This window comes from Gopherus flavomarginatus, chromosome 3, assembly GCF_025201925.1.
Source record: "Gopherus flavomarginatus isolate rGopFla2 chromosome 3, rGopFla2.mat.asm, whole genome shotgun sequence".
NCBI lineage: Eukaryota > Metazoa > Chordata > Testudines > Testudinidae > Gopherus > Gopherus flavomarginatus.
In genome coordinates, this window is record NC_066619.1 from 270,852,587 (window position 1) to 270,864,071 (window position 11,485).

Genomic DNA, 11,485 nt, shown 5'->3' on the forward strand with positions numbered 1-11,485 from the left:
CTTCCTCCAGCAAGCCAGACAACAGGCCCCTGGTTAATGTGTGGTGCAGTCATTCTCAAAGTCTGTAAGGCAGGGGTCATGTGTCCTGCTTATTAAGACCGTAACCGCTGCTGTTTGCATTAATCATAATAGTCTCGCTGTTACCTAGTTCTCCCTTCCCTTCCCCTCAACCCTTGCATCAGCTTGTTGTAGACACCTGTTAGATTGTGGGATCTTTTGGGAGAGACAGTCCATTTGTTACATGTGTACAGGTAGATCATAGCACAGTGATTGTGCCACTCCTTGATTGTCGTTTTAGGCACTACCACAATAAAAATAAATAAGAAAAAATAGTGTGCATCACTCCAGATATTGTTCACAAAGTCATCTGAATTACTTTGTTATTTATATAACACTATAAATGTGCTGCTTTAATAGATGAATAAAAGACAGGGTTTCTGCCATAAATTTCTCAAAACTCACACCAATGAGCATAGTATGCATGCGTATGTACAAATCATACTTTTTAAGGTCCTGCTCCTGGAAGCTATTTTATTTGGGTACCCCTGCATCCACCCACACAGCTTTATTAAAGTCAATGGGGCTCCCTTTAGATTCAGAGGTCTACCCATAGTAGAATCAGAGGCCAAGGCATAGGTTGTAGATTGATTATTAGCATTGGCATGAGAAGAGAGAATAAGAGTAACAACAATAAGATCAAGCAATAGATTTATTTGGTAATGCTCACACCACAGGAGTTCCAATGTTTTAAATGTTTTATTTCTTGTGAGATACTGTTACTAAGAGGGGACAGCTAGGATTTTCAGAGTTCCATTGCAGTCAGAGTACACATTGCAAATTATGGGATAGCTTCAGGAATTACTACGTGAAATTCTACAGCCTATGTCATGCAAGAGGTCAGACTGGATGTGTCCCTTCTGGCCTTAAACATCTATGAAAATATGGTCATTTCACTCTTAATGAAAAGAAGTACCATCCATCTGGTTGGTATAATAACAAAAAAATCCATTTGTCACACCCAGGTCCAGGGCATTATACAGATAATTTTCAGATATTTATAAGCAGGAGCATTAAAAACTATCTTTGATTTGGATTTAAAGTCAGAAGAGGATTTCTAACTTTGGATGAAGCCTGTTTAAGGGCCCAATTGTGATTTTAATAGAACTATTCATGTGTTTAAAATTAAGCATGTATATAAGCGTTCACAGTATCAGAGCTTACATTTAAGAATTATAGTTGCTGGAAAGTCCCACAGACATCAGTCTGCATTGTAGACATTTTATACATTAAATAACTGTTGATTTCAGTTTGTGATGGGGGTTTATGGTGACAAAACAGCTGTAGCCGAGTAAACTTCAGATGTGATGCTGAAGCTATTATCATCTTTACTTCCTACTCTAAAGTGAGTAGTGTTGCTACATGTTGAATTTCAATGTCTAAAAAGATTCAGTGCTTCAATAGGGCCAGTTTCACAAAACTGAAAACAATTCTGAGACAAATCAGCTAGAAGGAAGCATTTAATTAAAAAATGTTAATTGGGAATCATTTAAGAACACTTTACTAGAGACCCAAAAAGCTACAATCCCCCAGTCAAGGAAGAAGGCCATACTGATTAAAAAACTGACCTGGTTTAGATGGGAAGAGAAAACAGCTATAAAAATAATATATAACAAATGGAAGAAATGGGAATTTGATAGTAATGAATATAAATCAGAAGTTAAGAATTGTAGAAAGTTGATAGGGGAAACAAAAGGGACACAAGGAGAAATCTGTGGCCAGCAGCTAAGGATAATTCAAGGATTTAAAAAAATATATTAGAAACAAAACAAAAAAACAAAAAATCCTGACAATTGTATTGGTCAATAACTAAGTGAAAATGGTAGAATTATCAATACTAATTTAGAAAAAGCAGAACTGTTCAATAAGTATTTCTGTTCTGTATTTGGAGAAAGAGCAGATGATTTAGTCTCATCGTATGGTGATAAAATTACTTATATCCCACTAGTCTTTCTGGAGGATGTTAAACACGAGCTATGAAGTTTCACATTTTTAAATCAGTGTTTCCAGATAACTTGCATCCAAGAGTTTTGAACTCACTGAACCAGTAATGTTGATTTTTAATAAGTCTTGGAGCACTGGGGAAGTTCCAGAAGACTGGAAGAAAGCTAATGCTGTGTCAATTTTTAAAAAGGGTAATTAGAGGCCCATCAGCCTGACATTGATCATGGGCAAGATAATGGAGCAGTTGATATGGGACTTGATTAATATAGAACTAAAATGTAATTAATGCAAATCAACATGGGTTTTTGGAAAATAGAACTTGTCAAACTAACTTGTAATCTCACAAAAAAAAATCACGTTTGGGGGATAAAACTAATATTCTTCGAGAGAAATCCCTGTGGGTACTTCACTCCAGGTGTTGGTGCATCCCTGCACTTTCGCTCTGAGATTTTTGCAGCAGTACTCGTACTGGCCATGCATGCGCAGAGCCTGCCTCCCCGCTTAATAGTACGCATGCGTGGCCGGTCTCCTCAGTTCCTTCTCTATCATCCCCGGCCTGAGACGGAGCTCAGCAGACTCGTTAAGAACTTTCTTCCTCTTGTTACAATTACCCTTCTGATTAGTTAGTTTGTGGTTAGTCGTAGTTAGTTACCATTTTCTATCTTTTTCTCTTAAAAAAATTTTTTTTCTTCGTTTCTGTCAGTTGCAGCCGCTTCTGACATGCCTGGCTCCCCAGGCTTTAAGTGCTACTCTACCTGCAAGGAGCCTCTCCCCCTGTCAGACGGCCAGTCAAAATGTTTAAAATGTTTGGGGGAGACCCACATCCCCCCCAAATGTGCCCACTGCAGTGAACTTAGCTCCAGGGCACGGAAGGACAGGGAGCTTAATCTGAAACTGCTCCTTCTTCAGAAATCCCTAGGGTCAGTTTCAGACCCAGGCACTGACTCTGGCTCCGCTGCCCACCACAGCCCCCCCGCCTCAAAGAAGCACAAGAAAACTTCAAAAAAAGGCACCTTCTGTCATCCACAAAGGAAACCCTGCAGGATAATACTTCTCCAGGCAGGTCTACTGCTTGCCTCCCGGTGCTTTCCTGCTTGAGCACGTTTGAGACGCTGGGCTCCTCCGGTGCTGCGCGAAACCCGCCTGTGGTGGCGGTGCAAAGATCCGGTGCCGAGGCTTCAGGCTTCCAGTTGCCTGCCTATCTTCTGGCACCGTTTGGCACCGTGATGGACGCGGTGCCGACATATCACAACCTGTCTGACCCCCCCCAGGCTGATATTGATCTCCCAGCACCGACACCCGCTGAGCTGACCAGTAGTGAGTCAAGGCTCAGAACACCGGTGCAGAGGAATTTTTCGTCACAGCAGATTCCTCCTGAACAGCCTTCACCTCACACAGGAGCCTCAGCACTGCCCACAGAGGACAGGTGGATCACTGGCCTGCAGAGGGCGCTCCGTGGCTGGAATCGAGCTAATTCCCCGAAGCAACCAGCAGGAGGCGCCGCGGGGGTGAGTCCATGCGGTTACACTCCCCCTAATCAGGAATCAACATGTACGCATAATGACAGACAGCACTGCCTGCGTGTTCTATGTAAACAGGCAGGGAGGAGTTCACTCTCACTCACTTTGCACAGAGGCTATGAAGCTCTGGAATTGGTGCCTTGTGAACAACACCCAGATATCAGCCGCCTGTCTTCCTGGAGTTATGAATACCACAGTGGGTGAAATAAGCAGATGCTTTCCCTGGGATCATGAATGGGAGATAAATGAGACAATCATCCGCAACATATTCCGCATTTGGGGTCACCCAACCATAGACCTTTTTGCAACGGCGGAAAACACAAAATGTCCCGAATTTTGCTCCAGAGCGGGACTGGAAACATTCCCTGGGAGACGCATTCATGGCCCCATGGTGCTGGAAGTTACTCTATGCTTTTCCCCCTACACCGGTTCTCCACAGAGTTCTGACAAAGATATGAACAGATCGTGCCACGCTGATATTGATTGCCCCGTCATGGCCCAGACAACTGTGATTTCCGTTCCTCACCAGAATGTCAATTTGACCACCAATTTCATTGCCCCTCACTCCAAACCTCCTGTCACAGCAACATAGCCGATTTCTTCACCCCAATCTGTCCATGCTTCACCTCAAAGCCTGGTTCCTACATGGTTCTCCCAAAATGAACAAGCTTGCTCTGACCAAGTTCAAGGAGTGCTCCTACATAGCAGAACACAATCTACTCACACCACCTATCTACGGAAGTGGAAGCGATTCACACAACAGTGTTCAGCTAAACAACTTTCTCCCATGTTGGTACCTCTCCCGCTCATACTTTACTACCTATTGGACCTTAAGCAATCTGGCCTTTCTTTCAGCTCCATCAGAGTCCATTTATCTGCTATTACAACCTTTCATGACACAATCGACAATACCTCTGTTTTTGCTCATCTGATCACCTCAAGGGATTCCAAGCCCTATACCCAGACATTAAACTGCCTATGCTTCTGTGGGACCTTCATTCAGTATTATCCTGCCTAACTCAACAACCATTTGAGCCCCTAGCCACTTGCTCCCTTTTACACCTTTCTATGAAAACAGCATTTTTAGTGGCAATTACCTCTGTCATATGGGCAGGAGAAATAGCAGCTCTTATGGTAGATCCACCATATACACTGTTTTTCAAGGACAAGGTTACCCCTAGATTACACCCCAAATTTCTTCCAAAGGTGCATTCCTCATTAATGAGCTGATACACCTACCAACCTTCTTTCTAAAACCACATGCAAACTGTTTTGAAGCCACAATGTATATGTTAGATGTATGCAGGGCCTTGTCCTTCTATTTGGATAGAACCAAACCTTTTAGAAGCTCTGTAGGGACCCCTATTTCTACCCAGAGACTTTCAAACTGGATTTCTGAGTGCAGCTGATTGTGCTATTGATGTATAAAGAAAGTTACACCTCCAGCTGGCATCAGAATCATAGAATATCAGGGTTGGAAGGGACCTCAGGGGGGCATCCAGTTCAACCCCTTGCTCAAAGCAGGACCTATCCCCAGACAGATTTTTGCCCCAGATCCCTAAATGGCCCCCTCAGGGATTGAATTCATAACCTTGAGTTTAATAAGCCAATGCTCAAACCACTGAGCTATCCCTCCCCCCAAAAACTTGGCTAGATCCCATGAAGTAAGTGGCAATGCCTTAACCATATGAGTGTTGTAAAGGTCACTAGGACCTCTTCCATCCTTATCAAGGGTAGTGCTAACCTTCTCTCGTTTCAGCTGTGTCTACCTCTGTGGCTTTCTTATGCAAAGTTCCCCTGGGTGACATCTGTAAAGTGGCCACTTGGTCCTCTAAACACACATTTGTTAAACACTATGCCCTTACTCAAGGTCCTCTCTCTGATACATGATTGGGCAGATCTGTATTATCTACTGCATTCCTATCAGATCCAAAGTCCCTACTTCCGTGAGACACACTGCTTTTAAGTCACCTGGAGTGGAGCACCCACAGGGACATCTCTCTCGAAGAAGAGGAGGTTACTCACCCTGTGCAGTAACTGATGTTCTTCAAGATGAGTGTCTCTGTGGGTGCTCCACTACCCACCCTCTTCCCGTCTACTTCGGAGTTGGGATGGCCTCCGTTGTAGAGAAGGAACTGAGGAGACCGGCCACGCATGCGTACTATTAAAGTATACTCAGAGCCGGAAGGGCAGGCTCTGCGCATGCATGGCCGATCCGAGTACTGCTGCAAAAATCTCTGAGCGAAGTGGATCGCCCACAGGAACACTCATCTCAAAGAACGTCAGTTACTGCACAGGGTGAGTAGCCTCCTCATGTTGACATAATATATTTAGATTTTTGTACAGTGTTTGACTTTGTACTGCACAGTATTTTGAGTAAAAAACTAGAATGATAAAAAATTCATGTGGCACACAGTTTAAAAACTGGTTAACAGCTAGGTCTCAAAATGTAATTGTAAACAGGGAATCATCATTGAACGAGCGTGTTTCTAATGAAGTCTTGCAGGAATCGGTTCTTGGCCCTACACTATTTAACACTTTTATCAAGGACCTGGAAGAAAACATAAAATCATCACAGATAATGTTTACAGATGTATTTGTCACTGGTTTGACTGCTGCCAGAACTCTGTGTCCACAATTTAAGAAGACTGCTGATAAATTGGAGAGGGTTCACAGAAAAGTCATAAGAATGACTGAAAGATTGGAAAACATGCCTTATAATGAGAGACTCAAAGAGCTCAATCTATTTTGTTTAACAAAGAGAAGGGTAAGGGATGACTTGATCATAATCTATAGGTATCTACACGGGGAACAAATATTTAATAACGAGCTCTTTAATCTAGTATGATCCAATGGCTGGAAGTTAGTCAAATTCAGAATGGAAATAAGGAGTAAATTTTCAATAGTGAGAGTAATTACTACTGGAACAATTTACCAAGGGTCACGGTGGATTTTCCATCACTGACCATTTTAAAATCAGGATTGGATGTTTTCTAAGAGATATACTGTAGGGATTATTTTGGGGGATGTTCTATGGCCCTGTGTTATGCAGAAAGTCAGCCTAGTTGATCACAGTAGTCCCTTCTGGCCTTGGAATCTATGAAATATGTATTCTTATTATAACAATTGTACTAGAGAAAGTGTATGTCCCAGTAATGATCCCTATTAAGAAGTCTGATTCATTAAAAATTTATGTGAAGTATAACAATGCCCATTGGTAGGTAATAATTTACAAAATTATTTTAAACACAAAAATCAACAAGATGTTAGCAAAAATAAATTATAGAACAAGGGAACTCTAAAAAGTAATTATTATTGTGGATATTGTAGAGGATTCTGCAACCACCATTCAGTGACTTTTTTTTATATTGGTTTGTGCTTTATAAAACATGTTTATAGACTATGTCAGCAATGTTCTTTCCCAGTTGCTGTTGCAAAGACAATTTTTGCAGTTTATCACAAAATGCCAGATTTGCTCAGCATGTAATTAAATCTTATGCTTGGAAGCATCCACATTACTTGGTTATCATGAAATTATTCTTTAATAAAAATGTATGCTTTGTGATCTATATTTTATTAATTTGGTGAGTCAGTTTATCGATAGTTGCAGATGCCATGAATGTATAATTTGTCACTATTATTGGTTGCCTGTCAGCAGTTACTAGCAACACAGAGTTCTTGGCTGTTGGGGCACCTTAGAAATATGTCTTTCTTGATTTGCAAAAGAAAAGCTTTCTACTGTAGATTGTTATCAGTACTTTTGAAAACACTATGAACAAATGAATAACATGGCCTGTTTAAGCAAGAGTTTGCAACAAATATTTTTATTTTTGGGGGAGAGGAGATGGAAAGAAGTGTTGCATTATAAAGGAGAAACTCTGGTTTGCTCATTCTTTTTTGTTCATTTCAAACCTATGAAAGTTTTGGGGTCATTGGACTATGAAGCACAAAGAAACAGTATGAGCTTTTCTATTTATCCATTTATGATAGTTAGCTTTCTGGTTTTAAGATTTAGCGATAGTAAGCTGTGTGGACTCAATAGCTTATTTTTAGAACTAGATATTGGCAAATGAGTTTTTAAAGAGATGGGATCTAATGTTGAAATGGTTAGTGTCTAATTTATAAAAATGAAAAGGAGAATTGATGGGATAATGCAGTTATATTTTCTGAAGTTGTTGGATATGGCTTACTGATTAAGAGGATAATTTACATTTGCTTTAGAATTTTGCACATAATTAAGGCAATTTTCCACATAGTAAGGTAATGTAAATCTTAACGTGCCAAAATGTAGTTGTGTGGTTATAACGTGTTTTTTTTTCAAAAAGGCCAAGTTGGGTTCGCAATATGAATGCATGATCTGTTAGAATCTTTATGTGTTGTATACATTTTGATATGTGAAAAAGTTGTTGGTAAAAAGCCACTCTGTTTCTCCTTTATCATGCTATATTTGATTAGGATTAAGCTTTTTTAATTTGGAGTAACATTTTGGACTCTTCTAAATATTTACCTTTTCTGACACTAAATGGACATCAGGGTTCATTTTCAGTCCCCTTCTGTACAGAGGTAATGCAATTGTAGCAGGCCCTCTTAAAGTTTTAATTTATAATTTAAATTTTAGAAAATGCAAAATAGCATTCTGACTGCTTCTCGCAGACAAAAAGGAATCTTACTGTATAACACAAAGACAAGCCTTTATTTCTTAATCTTGACTAGTTTATATTATATTAGCCATCTCTGAAAGGCTTTTTATTATTATTATTTCCCCTCCCCCAGCCTTTTGCTGTCTGACTGAGTAATGAGCTATGATATGGTTGGCTAACATCCAATGGTAGGTGCTTGTGATTGGCTAACTTGGAATGCCTGTATACACTGATTGGTCTTGAGCCTCTTTGCTTCATATTTTCACAAGCACTAGCATATTCTGGTTGAAAAACTGAAGGTGGGGATGCAAGGTTTGTATCATCTTTCATTTTGCTTTCATTCTTTCACCTACATAATCAGCAGCAAATATTAAATAGTCTCCCTTGACTGTCATAATGAGGCTGGATTCATTTTTATGATGTGAAAAGCCTTGGGTGGGGTGCCTCTGATCCCACGCTAGGCAGTTCTCCTGCGAGTGTGTTATAAGAGGATGAAAAGGGGGTGGCTTGTATATTTAATAAGCACAAGCTGTGCCGGGATTGAGGTGTTATTTTCTGCTTTTCTGAACTCTGAGGCACAGGTTTATCATCATAAAATGACACATCCTGATTTGTTCTATTGTTGTGAATCAGAGATCATCAATATTTTTCATATGTTTAGAAATGCATTGATTTTTCAAGGGATTCTTTGTTGTATGAATAGAAACCCTTTATGTAAATGTCCATATGAGGACATACAAAGGCTATTGTTTAGCAGAAGTTTGTGTAGAGAGCTTGCCTCGAGGGCAGGACTGGGACAGCCCCATGTAAAAATGATAACAGGAGCTGATTTCTTCCTCATTGTTCAGAGCACACATTGTTAAAATGCGAAATGCCAAAGAGCAGAGCTTTGATAAAATTTTTTTTATTTGGGCTGCATTTGTCACTGTTTTTGAAACAAAACTGTTTTCATTTGATTTGGTTCAGCTTTGTACTAATGTCCTGAGGAGAGATTGCAACTAGGATTTGAATTTTATGTTTATTCTTCATTATGTGTTATTGATATCAAACACAGCATTAAGTGGTAGAAAATTGACCAAAATAAACTTTATGAAGGCTGAGTTTATCAGTGCTGTGCATTTATCTAATCATTTAAAAACTGAGGTTCGTACGTTTTATTTACAAACTATAAGTTAGAATCTAATTAGATCATCAGATTCTTTGCTGGAAAAGCAAAATCCATTAACTGTTGAAAATTGGTTTCACAGTTTCATACTTCTTCTGCAATATCAGACAGCATCATATAGTTAGTTAGAAATGAACTTGTTTGTGTTTCATCATCTGAACGTGTTTTACTTTACCTTTATTTAAATTAAACAAACAATAAAAATGAAGTTAAAAGAGAATAGGATTATTTTTTAAATTTGCTGATTTTTTCCTGACCTGTTGCAAATACTCTTGTTTTAGAGTTTGAGGGAAAATATTGCATTTATTTTCTTTTGTATCATGGCTCTGGTCTTGTCATTCCTTTCTGGGGAATTGCTTGGTAAACTTGCAAGCATCTGTTTATACTGTGTTTTCCGCATGCATTCAGATGAATACATATGGTTTTTTCCATTAAAAATTTTAACCTTTAAGCTTCCCTAATATGTCTAATTTTAGGAGGGTTACTTGTGATCTTGGTACTTTTTAGGAATGAACAAGTTCTCAAGTATTTTATGGCATAGCAATTTTTTAAGCATTTAAGTTTTATCGTGCACGATTGGGATAATGTGAAAGCTTGCAGTAGGCTAACTGAGTAGCCTCAAAATGTATTCTCTTGGGTAAATGTTGTCTGAGTTCTGCATTCCTAATTCAGGCAAAACTCCTACTCTCAGTAGTATTCCCAGGCACCAGATAGTAGTTGAAGTTGTATTACATTCATGAATTGACTTAGATATGACACAGGTTGTCATAAACAGATAGTTAAGGGTTAATAGAACAGAAGTACTTCATGTCTCTTTTGCCTGTAAAGGGTTAACAAGTTCAGTGAGCCTGGCTGTCACCTGACCAGAGGACCAATCAGGGGACAGGATACTTTCAAATCTTGAGGGAGGGAAGTTTTTGTGTGTGCTGTTAGTGTTTGGTGGTTGTTCTCTCTGGGTTCTGAGTGACCAGACGTGCAACCAGGTTTCTCTCCAATCTCCCTGATACAGGTTCTTATAGATTCAAAATAGTAAGTACTAGGTGATAAGGCAAGTTAGGCTTATGTTTGTTTTCTTTATTTGCAAATGTGTATTTGACTGAGAGGAGTTCAAATTTGTATTTTGCTGAAAGGATTTTAATTTGTACTTGTATACTTAGGCTGGGAGGGTATTCCCAGTGTCTATAGCTGAAAGACCCTGTACGTATTCCATCTTAAATTTACAAAGATAATTTTTACTGTTTTTCTTTCTTTAATTAAAAGCTTTTCTTGTTTAAGAACCTGATTGTTTTTACTTCTGGTGAGACCCCAGGGGACTGGGTCTGGATCCACCAGGGAATTGGTGGGGAGAAAGGAGGGAAGGGGGAGAGAGAGGTTAATTTTCTCTCTGTGTTAGGATTACTTTCTCTCTCAGGGAGAGTCTGGGAGGGGAAGAGAGAAGGAGGGGGGAAGGTGAATTTTCCTCTCTGTTTTGAGATTCAAGGAGTTTGAATCACAGTAATCTTCCAGGGTAACCCAGGGAGGGGAAGCCTGTGAGAGGCAACGGTGAGGGAAAGGGTTTACTTTCCTTGTGTTAAGATCCAGAGGGACTGGGTCTTGGGGGTCCCCGGGCAAGGTTTTAGGGGGGACCGGAGTGTACCAGGACTGGAATTCCTGGTTGGTGGCAGTACTACAAGTACTAAGCTGGTAATTGAGCTTAGAGGAATTCATGCTGTTACCCCATCTCTTGGACGCTAAGGTTCAGAGTGGGGGTTTATACCATGACATGGTGTGCAGCGTATGGGATAGATGAGATAGAATCCAAAAGCCAGTGAGGTTTTTATTTCTCTCGCTGCTAGCTATCTGTAGGCAGACTGAGAGGTTTGGGTTTAGGAGCAAAAGCCAGTAGGATTTTTACTTTCTCTTTCGCTGCTAGCTCTGTGTAAAGCAGGCTAGAGGAGATTGTTTTTAAAAGTAAAGGTCTGCAATTTTTTTTGGTCTCTCCCTTCTGAGTACTCTGAAGGCAAAGGCATTAGAGTTTAACAAGGATCTTTGTTAAACAAAGGGACTCCAGTTGTGAGTCACCATACACCAGCAAAACACATTTGCAAATGAATGTTTTTTCTCTTTCTAACTCTGTCGGGAATAGCTAGGTAGAAGGAGTTAAAAAAAGACTCTGTTGC

At 39.9% G+C, this 11,485-nt stretch overlaps 1 non-coding gene across 1 annotated transcript; it reads right to left on the minus strand.

Moving 5' to 3' along the window:
- Positions 1-5,159: 5,159 nt before the first annotated feature.
- Positions 5,160-5,287, minus strand: LOC127048516 (U6atac minor spliceosomal RNA). Its single transcript, XR_007773710.1, has one exon. It is a non-coding gene; the product is annotated as a U6atac minor spliceosomal RNA (small nuclear RNA).
- Positions 5,288-11,485: the final 6,198 nt, after the last annotated feature.